The sequence below is a fragment of the Giraffa tippelskirchi genome, chromosome X (assembly GCF_054371585.1).
Source record: "Giraffa tippelskirchi isolate mGirTip1 chromosome X, T2T-mGirTip1v1.2.pri, whole genome shotgun sequence".
Taxonomy (NCBI): Eukaryota; Metazoa; Chordata; class Mammalia; order Artiodactyla; family Giraffidae; genus Giraffa; species Giraffa tippelskirchi.
The window spans coordinates 37,242,565-37,254,916 of NC_137289.1; the positions used below are offsets into that span (position 1 = coordinate 37,242,565).

The window sequence follows — 12,352 nt, forward strand, 5'->3', positions numbered from 1 at the left end:
GGGCTAACAGGTTATTCTTTTCGGAAACCTCAGGGCCGGTAGTGTAGGTGAGCAGAAAAGGGCATCGGTATGTTAGACCGCAGCCTCAGTCCACAACACTGAGTCTAAATGGTTACAGTGAGTTACATCACAGTGGGTTTGCAGTATAAGGTCCAGACCATCTAGACATTTATGCTGACTTCTCCTAGGGGTAGGTAGTGTGGTTTGATCGGGTGTTTTGGTTTGTTTTCTCCAAATGGGACTTTGTGGTGACTGGTGTGTTTTTTGTTTTCGTTGGTTACTTATCGTTTTCAAGCCGAATTCTTCCTGAAGGATATTGATCTGCATCTGTGGCAAAGGTATTCAACGGTATTTTCTTTCCTTTTCAGGTCGCGGTTTGCTAAAATAATGAAAGAGAGTGATCAACGGCTCTTATTTTGCCTTGGTGTGGAGCCAGCGTTGAGGCACAGACGAAGAGCAGACACTGATTTCAGACGTCTCATAGGTACGTAACACAGCCCTCAGTTGTCCTTTGGTTCCGTTACCCGCTTCTGAACAGTAGGCACCTCTCTCAGGGCAGGTCTCTCACTGAACTTCTCGGGTTACTCTCTGGTTAGTAGCGTGTTCAGACATACTTCGTCGCCATAGTTGTATCATCGTAATGATCAGAAACGTTTTCCCTGTTTGCTTCAACTACCAACCATTTGCAAGTTCAAAGGTGCCCGAATTCCATTTAAACTCAAGCCCGGCAAGGGCCATTATTTTCCTGGAGCCGATGTCACACATCTGATGGGTGTGGAAGCGAACTCCCAGGTGTACTTTGTGTTCTCCTCCTTTGCAGGTCAGAAAGATGATTTTCTGAAGTATTTTAGTGCAGTTTATACTGGTTCCATGGAGGTCCGTCCTTAATGCTGAGACTGAACAAAGGCATGGTTAGTTCAGCAACCTGAGTCCTTCTAAACCTACCGAAGTAGCCTTCCTGCAGGATGGGCCAGGTGTCCGGCGGCAGGAGCTTCAGCGCCTTGTTCCTGAACATGGCCGCCACCGACAGCACGCCCCCGAGGGCTTGACAGCCAGGGGCTCCTTGGTGGGCGAGCCCGGCCCCAAACAGCACTACCTGTTGCTCCCACACCGGCTCTGGTGAGGTGCCAGGCAGTCAGGTTCGCCCAGGATCTTCTGAGTGCTCGAAACCCTCACTCCCCAGGGCCTCTCTTCACAGGCCTTCCCCCAGCAGGATCCGCAGGAAGGGCCTGCACGCCTTGCTCAAAATGGTTCCGCTTGCTGGCAGTGTTGCTCCAGAAATGCCAGCCACCCTCTGGAGCTGGGTGCCTCCCTCCGCCCTTTGCGTGTTCAGAAAGGCCCATGGTAGCCAAAAACACCTTCCAAACTCTGCCAGCTGGGTTGGCTCCACTGGAATGTTGGGGAAAGACCCGTGTCCTCTTTCGGGGGCTCTCCTGGGCTGGAAGACCATAGGGAAAAGGGCATCCAGAGGAGCCGTCCAACTCTGGGTCCACGTCCACAGCAGTCTCTGGGACTCTGAGGCGAGTGGCCTGGCCGCTGCCTCCTGGGGAGACCGGGAAGTGATGGATTCTGTCACTTTGTTGTTACTGATGAGGGTTAGGATCAGAATTACCTGGATGATTCACGAATTAGGGTTTGGTTGAAAACCCTTGCCACGTGGACTACATCCAGGTTCTAGCCGTGCATCGTAGTGTGTGCTCCTGTCATAATGGGTCCTTTTGCAATAGGTGTAGACATTGGTCCCCACAGAGCACTCTTACTTAAGTGGCTCCGTCCACTTTGGTAACTTGTTTCTAGCTAGGTGACTGAGTGTGCTGAACAAACCCTAGACTTATGTCATGTGTCCCTTCTCCCAGGACACTCATCCCTCATGGGAATCAATTAAGTGCTGAGCGGGAGAACGTTTGTGTATCTGTGCATGCAGGGCTAACAGGTTATTCTTTTCGGAAACCTCAGGGCCGGTAGTGTAGGTGAGCAGAAAAGGGCATCGGTATGTTAGACCGCAGCCTCAGTCCACAACACTGAGTCTAAATGGTTACAGTGAGTTACATCACAGTGGGTTTGCAGTATAAGGTCCAGACCATCTAGACATTTATGCTGACTTCTCCTAGGGGTAGGTAGTGTGGTTTGATCGGGTGTTTTGGTTTGTTTTCTCCTAATGGGACTTTGTGGTGACTGGTGTGTTTTTTGTTTTCGTTGGTTACTTATCGTTTTCAAGCCGAATTCTTCCTGAAGGATATTGATCTGCATCTGTGGCAAAGGTATTCAACGGTATTTTCTTTCCTCTTCAGGTCGCGGTTTGCTAAAATAATGAAAGAGAGTGATCAACGGCTCATATGTTGCCTTCGTGTGGAGCCAGCGTTGAGGCATAGACGAAGAGCAGACACTGATTTCAGACGTCTCATAGGTACGTAACACAGCCCTCAGTTGTGCTTTGGTTCCGTTACCCGCTTCTGAACAGTAGGCACCTCTCTCAGGGCAGGTCTCTCACTGAACTTCTCGGGTTACTGTCTGGTTAGTAGCGTGTTCAGGCATACTTCGTCGCCATAGTTGTATCATCGTAATGATCAGAAACGTTTTCCCTGTTTGCTTCAACTACCAACCATTTGCAAGTTGAAAGGTGCCCGAATTCCATTTAAACTCAAGCCCGGCAAGGGCCATTATTTTCCTGGAGCTGATGTCACACATCTGATGGGTGTGGAAGCGTACTCCCAGGTGTACTTTGTGTTTTCCTCCTTTGCAGGTCAGAAAGATGATTTTATGAAGTATTTTAGTGCAGTTTATACTGGTTCCATGGAGGTCCGTCCTTAATGCTGAGACTGAACAAAGGCATGGTTAGTTCCGCAACCTGAGTCCTTCTAAACCTACCGAAGTAGCCTTCCTGCAGGATGGGCCAGGTGTCCGGCGGCAGGAACTTCAGCGCCTTGTTCCTGAACATGGCCGCCACCGACAGCACGCCCCCGAGGGCTTGACAGCCAGGGGCTCCTTGGTGGGCGAGCCCGGCCCCAAACAGCACTACCTGTTGCTCCCACACCGGCTCTCGTGAGGTGCCAGGCAGTCAGGTTCGCCCAGGATCTTCTGAGTGCTCGAAACCCTCACTCCCCAGGGCCTCTCTTCACAGGCCTTCCCCCAGCAGGATCCGCAGGAAGGGCCTGCACGCCTTGCTCAAAATGGTTCCGCTTGCTGGCAGTGTTGCTCCAGAAATGCCAGCCACCCTCTGGAGCTGGGCGCCTCCCTCCGCCCTTTGCGTGTTCAGAAAGGCCCATGGTAGCCAAAAACACCTTCCAAACTCTGCCAGCTGGGTTGGCTCCACTGGAATGTTGGGGAAAGACCCGTGTCATCTTTCGGGGGCTCTCCTGGGCTGGAAGACCATAGGGAAAAGGGCATCCAGAAGAGCCGTCCAACTCTGGGTCCACGTCCACAGCAGTCTCTGGGACTCTGAGGCGAGTGGCCTGGCCGCTGCCTCCTGGGGAGACCGGGAAGTGATGGATTCTGTCACTTTGTTGTTACTGATGAGGGCTAGGATCAGAATTACCTGGATGATTCACGAATTAGGGTTTGGTTGAAAACCCTTGCCACGTGGAATACATCCAGGTTCTAGCCGTGCATCTTAGTGTGTGCTCCTGTCATAATGGGTCCTTTTGCAATAGGTGTAGACATTGGTCCCCACAGAGCACTCTTACTTAAGTGGCTCCGTCCACTTTGGTAACTTGTTTCTAGCTAGGTGACTGAGTGTGCTGAACAAACCCTAGTCTTATGTCATGTGTCCCTTCTGCCAGGACACTCATCCCTCATGGGAATCAATTAAGTGCTGAGCGGGAGAACGTTTGTGTATCTGTGCATGCAGGGCTAACAGGTTATTCTTTTCGGAAACCTCAGGGCCGGTAGTGTAGGTGAGCAGAAAAGGGCATCGGTATGTTAGACCGCAGCCTCAGTCCACAACACTGAGTCTAAATGGTTACAGTGAGTTACATCACAGTGGGTTTGCAGTATAAGGTCCAGACCATCTAGACATTTATGCTGACTTCTCCTAGGGGTAGGTAGTGTGGTTTGATCGGGTGTTTTGGTTTGTTTTCTCTTAATGGGACTTTGTGGTGACTGGTGTGTTTTTTGTTTTCGTTGGTTACTTATCGTTTTCAAGCCGAATTCTTCCTGACGGATATTGATCTGCATCTGTGGCAAAGGTATTCAACGGTATTTTCTTTCCTCTTCAGGTCACGGTTTGCTAAAATAATGAAAGAGAGTGATCAACGGCTCATATGTTGCCCTGGTGTGGAGCAAGCGTTGAGGCACAGACGAAGAGCAGACACTGATTTCAGACGTCTCATAGGTACGTAACACAGCCCTCAGTTGTGCTTTGGTTCCGTTACCCGCTTCTGAACAGTAGGCACCTCTCTCAGGGCAGGTCTCTCACTGAACTTCTCGGGTTACTGTCTGGTTAGTAGCGTGTTCAGGCATACTTCGTCGCCATAGTTGTATCATCGTAATGATCAGAAACGTTTTCCCTGTTTGCTTCAACTACCAACCCTTTGCAAGTTCAAAGGTGCCCGAATTCCATTTAAACTCAAGCCCGGCAAGGGCCATTATTTTCCTGGAGCCGATGTCACACATCTGATGGGTGTGGAAGCGAACTCCCAGGTGTACTTTGTGTTTTCCTCCTTTGCAGGTCAGAAAGATGATTTTCTGAAGTATTTTAGTGCAGTTTATACTGGTTCCATGGAGGTCCATCCTTAATGCTGAGACTGAGCAAAGGCATGGTTAGTTCAGCAACCTGAGTCCTTCTAAACCTACCAAAGTAGCCTTCCTGCAGGATGGGCCTGGTGGCCGGCGGCAGGAGATTCAGCGCCTTGTTCCTGAACATGCCGTCACCGACAGCACGCCCCCGAGGGCTTGACAGCCAGGGGCTCCTTGGTGGGCGAGCCCGGCCCCAAACAGCACTACCTGTTGCTCCCACACCGGCTCTCGTGAGGTGCCAGGCAGTCAGGTTCGCCCAGGATCTTCTGAGTGCTCGAAACCCTCACTCCCCAGGGCCTCTCTTCACAGGCCTTCCCCCAGCAGGATCCGCAGGAAAGGCCTGCACGCCTTGCTCAAAATGGTTCCGCTTGCTGGCAGTGTTGCTCCAGAAATGCCAGCCACCCTCTGGAGCTGGGCGCCTCCCTCCGCCCTTTGCGTGTTCAGAAAGGCCCATGGTAGCCAAAAACACTTTCCAAACTCTGCCAGCTGGGTTGGCTCCACTGGAATGTTGGGGAAAGACCCGTGTCCTCTTTCGGGGGCTCTCCTGGGCTGGAAGACCATAGGGAAAAGGGCATCCAGAGGAGCCGTCCAACTCTGGGTCCACGTCCACAGCAGTCTCTGGGACTCTGAGGCGAGTGGCCTGGCCGCTGCCTCCTGGGGAGACCGGGAAGTGATGGATTCTGTCACTTTGTTGTTACTGATGAGGGTTAGGATCAGAATTACCTGGATGATTCACGAATTAGGGTTTGGTTGAAAACCCTTGCCACGTGGACTACATCCAGGTTCTAGCCGTGCATCGTAGTGTGTGCTCCTGTCATAATGGGTCCTTTTGCAATAGGTGTAGACATTGGTCCCCACAGAGCACTCTTACTTAAGTGGCTCCGTCCACTTTGGTAACTTGTTTCTAGCTAGGTGACTGAGTGTGCTGAACAAACCCTAGTCTTATGTCATGTGTCCCTTCTGCCAGGACACTCATCCCTCATGCGAATCAATTAAGTGCTGAGCGGGAGAACGTTTGTGTATCTGTGCATGCAGGGCTAACAGGTTATTCTTTTCGGAAACCTCAGGGCCGGTAGTGTAGGTGAGCAGAAAAGGGCATCGGTATGTTAGACCGCAGCCTCAGTCCACAACACTGAGTCTAAATGGTTACAGTGAGTTACATCACAGTGGGTTTGCAGTATAAGGTCCAGACCATCTAGACATTTATGCTGACTTCTCCTAGGGGTAGGTAGTGTGGTTTGATGGGGTGTTTTGGTTTGTTTTCTCTTAATGGGACTTTGTGGTGACTGGTGTGTTTTTTGTTTTCGTTGGTTACTTATCGTTTTCAAGCCGAATTCTTCCTGAAGGATATTGATCTGCATCTGTGGCAAAGGTATTCAACGGTATTTTCTTTCCTTTTCAGGTCGCGGTTTGCTAAAATAATGAAAGAGAGTGATCAACGGCTCATATGTTGCCTTGGTGTGGAGCCAGCGTTGAGGCACAGACGAAGAGCAGACACTGATTTCAGACGTCTCATAGGTACGTAACACAGCCCTCAGTTGTGCTTTGGTTCCGTTACCCGCTTCTGAACAGTAGGCACCTCTCTCAGGGCAGGTCTCTCACTGAACTTCTCGGGTTACTGTCTGGTTAGTAGCGTGTTCAGGCATACTTGGTCGGCATAGTTGTATCATCGTAATGATCAGAAACGTTTTCCCTGTTTGCTTCAACTACCAACCCTTTGCAAGTTCAAAGGTGCCCGAATTCCATTTAAACTCAAGCCCGGCAAGGGCCATTATTTTCCTGGAGCCGATGTCACACATCTGATGGGTGTGGAAGCGAACTCCCAGGTGTACTTTGTGTTTTCCTCCTTTGCAGGTCAGAAAGATGATTTTCTGAAGTATTTTAGTGCAGTTTATACTGGTTCCATGGAGGTCCGTCCTTAATGCTGAGACTGAGCAAAGGCATGGTTAGTTCAGCAACCTGAGTCCTTCTAAACCTACCAAAGTAGCCTTCCTGCAGGATGGGCCAGGTGGCCGGCGGCAGGAGATTCAGCGCCTTGTTCCTGAACATGGCCGCCACCGACAGCACGCCCCCGAGGGCTTGACAGCCAGGGGCTCCTTGGTGGGCGAGCCCGGCCCCAAACAGCACTACCTGTTGCTCCCACACCGGCTCTGGTGAGGTGCCAGGCAGTCAGGTTCGCCCAGGATCTTCTGAGTGCTCGAAACCCTCACTCCCCAGGGCCTCTCTTCACAGGCCTTCCCCCAGCAGGATCCGCAGGAAGGGCCTGCACGCCTTGCTCAAAATGGTTCCGCTTGCTGGCAGTGTTGCTCCAGAAATGCCAGCCACCCTCTGGAGCTGGGCGCCTCCCTCCGCCCTTTGCGTGTTCAGAAAGGCCCATGGTAGCCAAAAACACCTTCCAAACTCTGCCAGCTGGGTTGGCTCCACTGGAATGTTGGGGAAAGACCCGTGTCCTCTTTCGGGGGCTCTCCTGGGCTGGAAGACCATAGGGAAAAGGGCATCCAGAGGAGCCGTCCAACTCTGGGTCCACGTCCACAGCAGTCTCTGGGACTCTGAGGCGAGTGGCCTGGCCGCTGCCTCCTGGGGAGACCGGGAAGTGATGGATTCTGTCACTTTGTTGTTACTGATGAGGGTTAGGATCAGAATTACCTGGATGATTCACGAATTAGGGTTTGGTTGAAAACCCTTGCCTCGTGGAATACATCCAGGTTCTAGCCGTGCATCGTAGTGTGTGCTCCTGTCATAATGGGTCCTTTTGCAATAGGTGTAGACATTGGTCCCCACAGAGCACTCTTACTTAAGTGGCTCCGTCCACTTTGGTAACTTGTTTCTAGCTAGGTGACTGAGTGTGCTGAACAAACCCTAGACTTATGTCATGTGTCCCTTCTGCCAGGACACTCATCCCTCATGGGAATCAATTAAGTGCTGAGTGGGAGAACGTTTGTGTATCTGTGCATGCAGGGCTAACAGGTTATTCTTTTCGGAAACCTCAGGGCCGGTAGTGTAGGTGAGCAGAAAAGGGCATCGGTATGTTAGACCGCAGCCTCAGTCCACAACACTGAGTCTAAATGGTTACAGTGAGTTACATCACAGTGGGTTTGCAGTATAAGGTCCAGACCATCTAGACATTTATGCTGACTTCTCCTAGGGATAGGTAGTGTGGTTTGATCGGGTGTTTTGGTTTGTTTTCTCTTAATGGGACTTTGTGGTGACTGGTGTGTTTTTTCTTTTCGTTCGTTACTTATCGTTTTCAAGCCGAATTCTTCCTGAAGGATATTGATCTGCATCTGTGGCAAAGGTATTCAACGGTATTTTCTTTCCTCTTCAGGTCGCGGTTTGCTAAAATAATGAAAGAGAGTGATCAACGGCTCATATGTTGCCTTTGTGTGGAGCCAGCGTTGAGGCATAGACGAAGAGCAGACACTGATTTCAGACGTCTCATAGGTACGTAACACAGCCCTCAGTTGTGCTTTGGTTCCGTTACCCGCTTCTCAACAGTAGGCACCTCTCTCAGGGCTGGTCTCTCACTGAACTTCTCGGGTTACTGTCTGGTTAGTAGCGTGTTCAGGCATACTTCGTCGCCATAGTTGTATCATCGTAATGATCAGAAACGTTTTCCCTGTTTGCTTCAACTACCAACCATTTGCAAGTTCAAAGGTGCCCGAATTCCATTTAAACTCAAGCCCGGGAAGGGCCATTATTTTCCTGGAGCCGATGTCACACATCTGATGGGTGTGGAAGCGAACTCCCAGGTGTACTTTGTGTTTTCCTCCTTTGCAGGTCAGAAAGATGATTTTCTGAAGTATTTTAGTGCAGTTTATACTGGTTCCATGGAGGTCCGTCCTTAATGCTGAGACTGAACAAAGGCATGGTTAGTTCCGCAACCTGAGTCCTTCTAAACCTACCGAAGTAGCCTTCCTGCAGGATGGGCCAGGTGTCCGGCGGCAGGAGCTTCAGGGCCTTGTACCTGAACATGGCCGCCACCGACAGCACGCCCCCGAGGGCTTGACAGCCAGGGGCTCCTTGGTGGGCGAGCCCGGCCCCAAACAGCACTACCTGTTGCTCCCACACCGGCTCTGGTGAGGTGCCAGGCAGTCAGGTTCGCCCAGGATCTTCTGAGTGCTCGAAACCCTCACTCCCCAGGGCCTCTCTTCACAGGCCTTCCCCCAGCAGGATCCGCTGGAAGGGCCTGCACGCCTTGCTCAAAATGGTTCCGCTTGCTGGCAGTGTTGCTCCAGAAATGCCAGCCACCCTCTGGAGCTGGGCGCCTCCCTCCGCCCTTTGCGTGTTCAGAAAGGCCCATGGTAGCCAAAAACACTTTTCAAACTCTGCCAGCTGGGTTGGCTCCACTGGAATGTTGGGGAAAGACCCGTGTCGTCTTTCGGGGGCTCTCCTGGGCTGGAAGACCATAGGGAAAAGGGCATCCAGAGGAGCCGTCCAACTCTGGGTCCACGTCCACAGCAGTCTCTGGGACTCTGAGGCGAGTGGCCTGGCCGCTGCCTCCTGGGGAGACCGGGAAGTGATGGATTCTGTCACTTTGTTGTTACTGATGAGGGTTAGGATCAGAATTACCTGGATGATTCACGAATTAGGGTTTGGTTGAAAACCCTTGCCACGTGGACTACATCCAGGTTCTAGCCGTGCATCGTAGTGTGTGCTCCTGTCATAATGGGTCCTTTTGCAATAGGTGTAGACATTGGTCCCCACAGAGCACTCTTACTTAAGTGGCTCCGTCCACTTTGGTAACTTGTTTCTAGCTAGGTGACTGAGTGTGCTGAACAAACCCTAGACTTATGTCATGTGTCCCTTCTGCCAGGACACTCATCCCTCATGGGAATCAATTAAGGGCTGAGCGGGAGAACGTTTGTGTATCTGTGCATGCAGGGCTAACAGGTTATTCTTTTCGGAAACCTCAGGGCCGGTAGTGTAGGTGAGCAGAAAAGGGCATCGGTATGTTAGACCGCAGCCTCAGTCCACAACACTGAGTCTAAATGGTTACAGTGAGTTACATCACAGTGGGTTTGCAGTATAAGGTCCAGACCATCTAGACATTTATGCTGACTTCTCCTAGGGGTAGGTAGTGTGGTTTGATCGGGTGTTTTGGTTTGTTTTCTCCAAATGGGACTTTGTGGTGACTGGTGTGTTTTTTGTTTTCGTTGGTTACTTATCGTTTTCAAGCCGAATTCTTCCTGAAGGATATTGATCTGCATCTGTGGCAAAGGTATTCAACGGTATTTTCTTTCCTTTTCAGGTCGCGGTTTGCTAAAATAATGAAAGAGAGTGATCAACGGCTCATATGTTGCCTTGGTGTGGAGCCAGCGTTGAGGCACAGACGAAGAGCAGACACTGATTTCAGACGTCTCATAGGTACGTAACACAGCCCTCAGTTGTGCTTTGGTTCCGTTACCCGCTTCTGAACAGTAGGCACCTCTCTCAGGGCAGGTCTCTCACTGAACTTCTCGGGTTACTGTCTGGTTAGTAGCGTGTTCAGACATACTTCGTCGCCATAGTTGTATCATCGTAATGATCAGAAACGTTTTCCCTGTTTGCTTCAACTACCAACCATTTGCAAGTTCAAAGGTGCCCGAATTCCATTTAAACTCAAGCCCGGCAAGGGCCATTATTTTCCTGGAGCCGATGTCACACATCTGATGGGTGTGGAAGCGAACTCCCAGGTGTACTTTGTGTTTTCCTCCTTTGCAGGTCAGAAAGATGATTTTCTGAAGTATTTTAGTGCAGTTTATACTGGTTCCATGGAGGTCCGTCCTTAATGTTGAGACTGAACAAAGGCATGGTTAGTTCCGCAACCTGAGTCCTTCTAAACCTACCGAAGTAGCCTTCCTGCAGGATGGGCCAGGTGTCCGGCGGCAGGAACTTCAGCGCCTTGTTCCTGAACATGGCCGCCACCGACAGCACGCCCCCGAGGGCTTGACAGCCAGGGGCTCCTTGGTGGGCGAGCCCGGCCCCAAACAGCACTACCTGTTGCTCCCACACCGGCTCTCGTGAGGTGCCAGGCAGTCAGGTTCGCCCAGGATCTTCTGAGTGCTCGAAACCCTCACTCCCCAGGGCCTCTCTTCACAGGCCTTCCCCCAGCAGGATCCGCAGGAAGGGCCTGCACGCCTTGCTCAAAATGGTTCCGCTTGCTGGCAGTGTTGCTCCAGAAATGCCAGCCACCCTCTGGAGCTGGGCGCCTCCCTCCGCCCTTTGCGTGTTCAGAAAGGCCCATGGTAGCCAAAAACACCTTCCAAACTCTGCCAGCTGGGTTGGCTCCACTGGAATGTTGGGGAAAGACCCGTGTCGTCTTTCGGGGGCTCTCCTGGGCTGGAAGACCATAGGGAAAAGGGCATCCAGAGGAGCCGTCCAACTCTGGGTCCACGTCCACAGCAGTCTCTGGGACTCTGAGGCGAGTGGCCTGGCCGCTGCCTCCTGGGGAGACCGGGAAGTGATGGATTCTGTCACTTTGTTGTTACTGATGAGGGTTAGGATCAGAATTACCTGGATGATTCACGAATTAGGGTTTGGTTGAAAACCCTTGCCACGTGGACTACATCCAGGTTCTAGCCGTGCATCGTAGTGTGTGCTCCTGTCATAATGGGTCCTTTTGCAATAGGTGTAGACATTGGTCCCCACAGAGCACTCTTACTTAAGTGGCTCCGTCCACTTTGGTAACTTGTTTCTAGCTAGGTGACTGAGTGTGCTGAACAAACCCTAGACTTATGTCATGTGTCCCTTCTGCCAGGACACTCATCCCTCATGGGAATCAATTAAGGGCTGCGCGGGAGAACGTTTGTGTATCTGTGCATGCAGGGCTAACAGGTTATTCTTTTCGGAAACCTCAGGGCCGGTAGTGTAGGTGAGCAGAAAAGGGCATCGGTATGTTAGACCGCAGCCTCAGTCCACAACACTGAGTCTAAATGGTTACAGTGAGTTACATCACAGTGGGTTTGCAGTATAAGGTCCAGACCATCTAGACATTTATGCTGACTTCTCCTAGGGGTAGGTAGTGTGGTTTGATCGGGTGTTTTGGTTTGTTTTCTCCAAATGGGACTTTGTGGTGACTGGTGTGTTTTTTGTTTTCGTTGGTTACTTATCGTTTTCAAGCCGAATTCTTCCTGAAGGATATTGATCTGCATCTGTGGCAAAGGTATTCAACGGTATTTTCTTTCCTTTTCAGGTCGCGGTTTGCTAAAATAATGAAAGAGAGTGATCAACGGCTCATATGTTGCCTTGGTGTGGAGCCAGCGTTGAGGCACAGACGAAGAGCAGACACTGATTTCAGACGTCTCATAGGTACGTAACACAGCCCTCAGTTGTGCTTTGGTTCCGTTACCCGCTTCTGAACAGTAGGCACCTCTCTCAGGGCAGGTCTCTCACTGAACTTCTCGGGTTACTGTCTGGTTAGTAGCGTGTTCAGACATACTTCGTCGCCATAGTTGTATCATCGTAATGATCAGAAACGTTTTCCCTGTTTGCTTCAACTACCAACCATTTGCAAGTTGAAAGGTGCCCGAATTCCATTTAAACTCAAGCCCGGCAAGGGCCATTATTTTCCTGGAGCCGATGTCACACATCTGATGGGTGTGGAAGCGAACTCCCAGGTGTACTTTGTGTTTTCCTCCTT

At 51.1% G+C, this 12,352-nt stretch overlaps 1 long non-coding RNA gene across 1 annotated transcript in view; it reads left to right on the top strand.

Moving 5' to 3' along the window:
- The window catches only part of LOC145536423 (uncharacterized), a 111,442-nt gene that overhangs the window by 18,656 nt on the left and 80,434 nt on the right, over positions 1–12,352 (top strand). Inside the window, exons 10-16 of the long non-coding RNA XR_014075838.1 lie at positions 369–484; positions 2,292–2,407; positions 4,215–4,330; positions 6,137–6,252; positions 8,060–8,175; positions 9,983–10,098; positions 11,906–12,021. This is a non-coding gene — a long non-coding RNA (uncharacterized LOC145536423). The remainder of the gene's footprint in view (positions 1–368; positions 485–2,291; positions 2,408–4,214; positions 4,331–6,136; positions 6,253–8,059; positions 8,176–9,982; positions 10,099–11,905; positions 12,022–12,352) is intronic.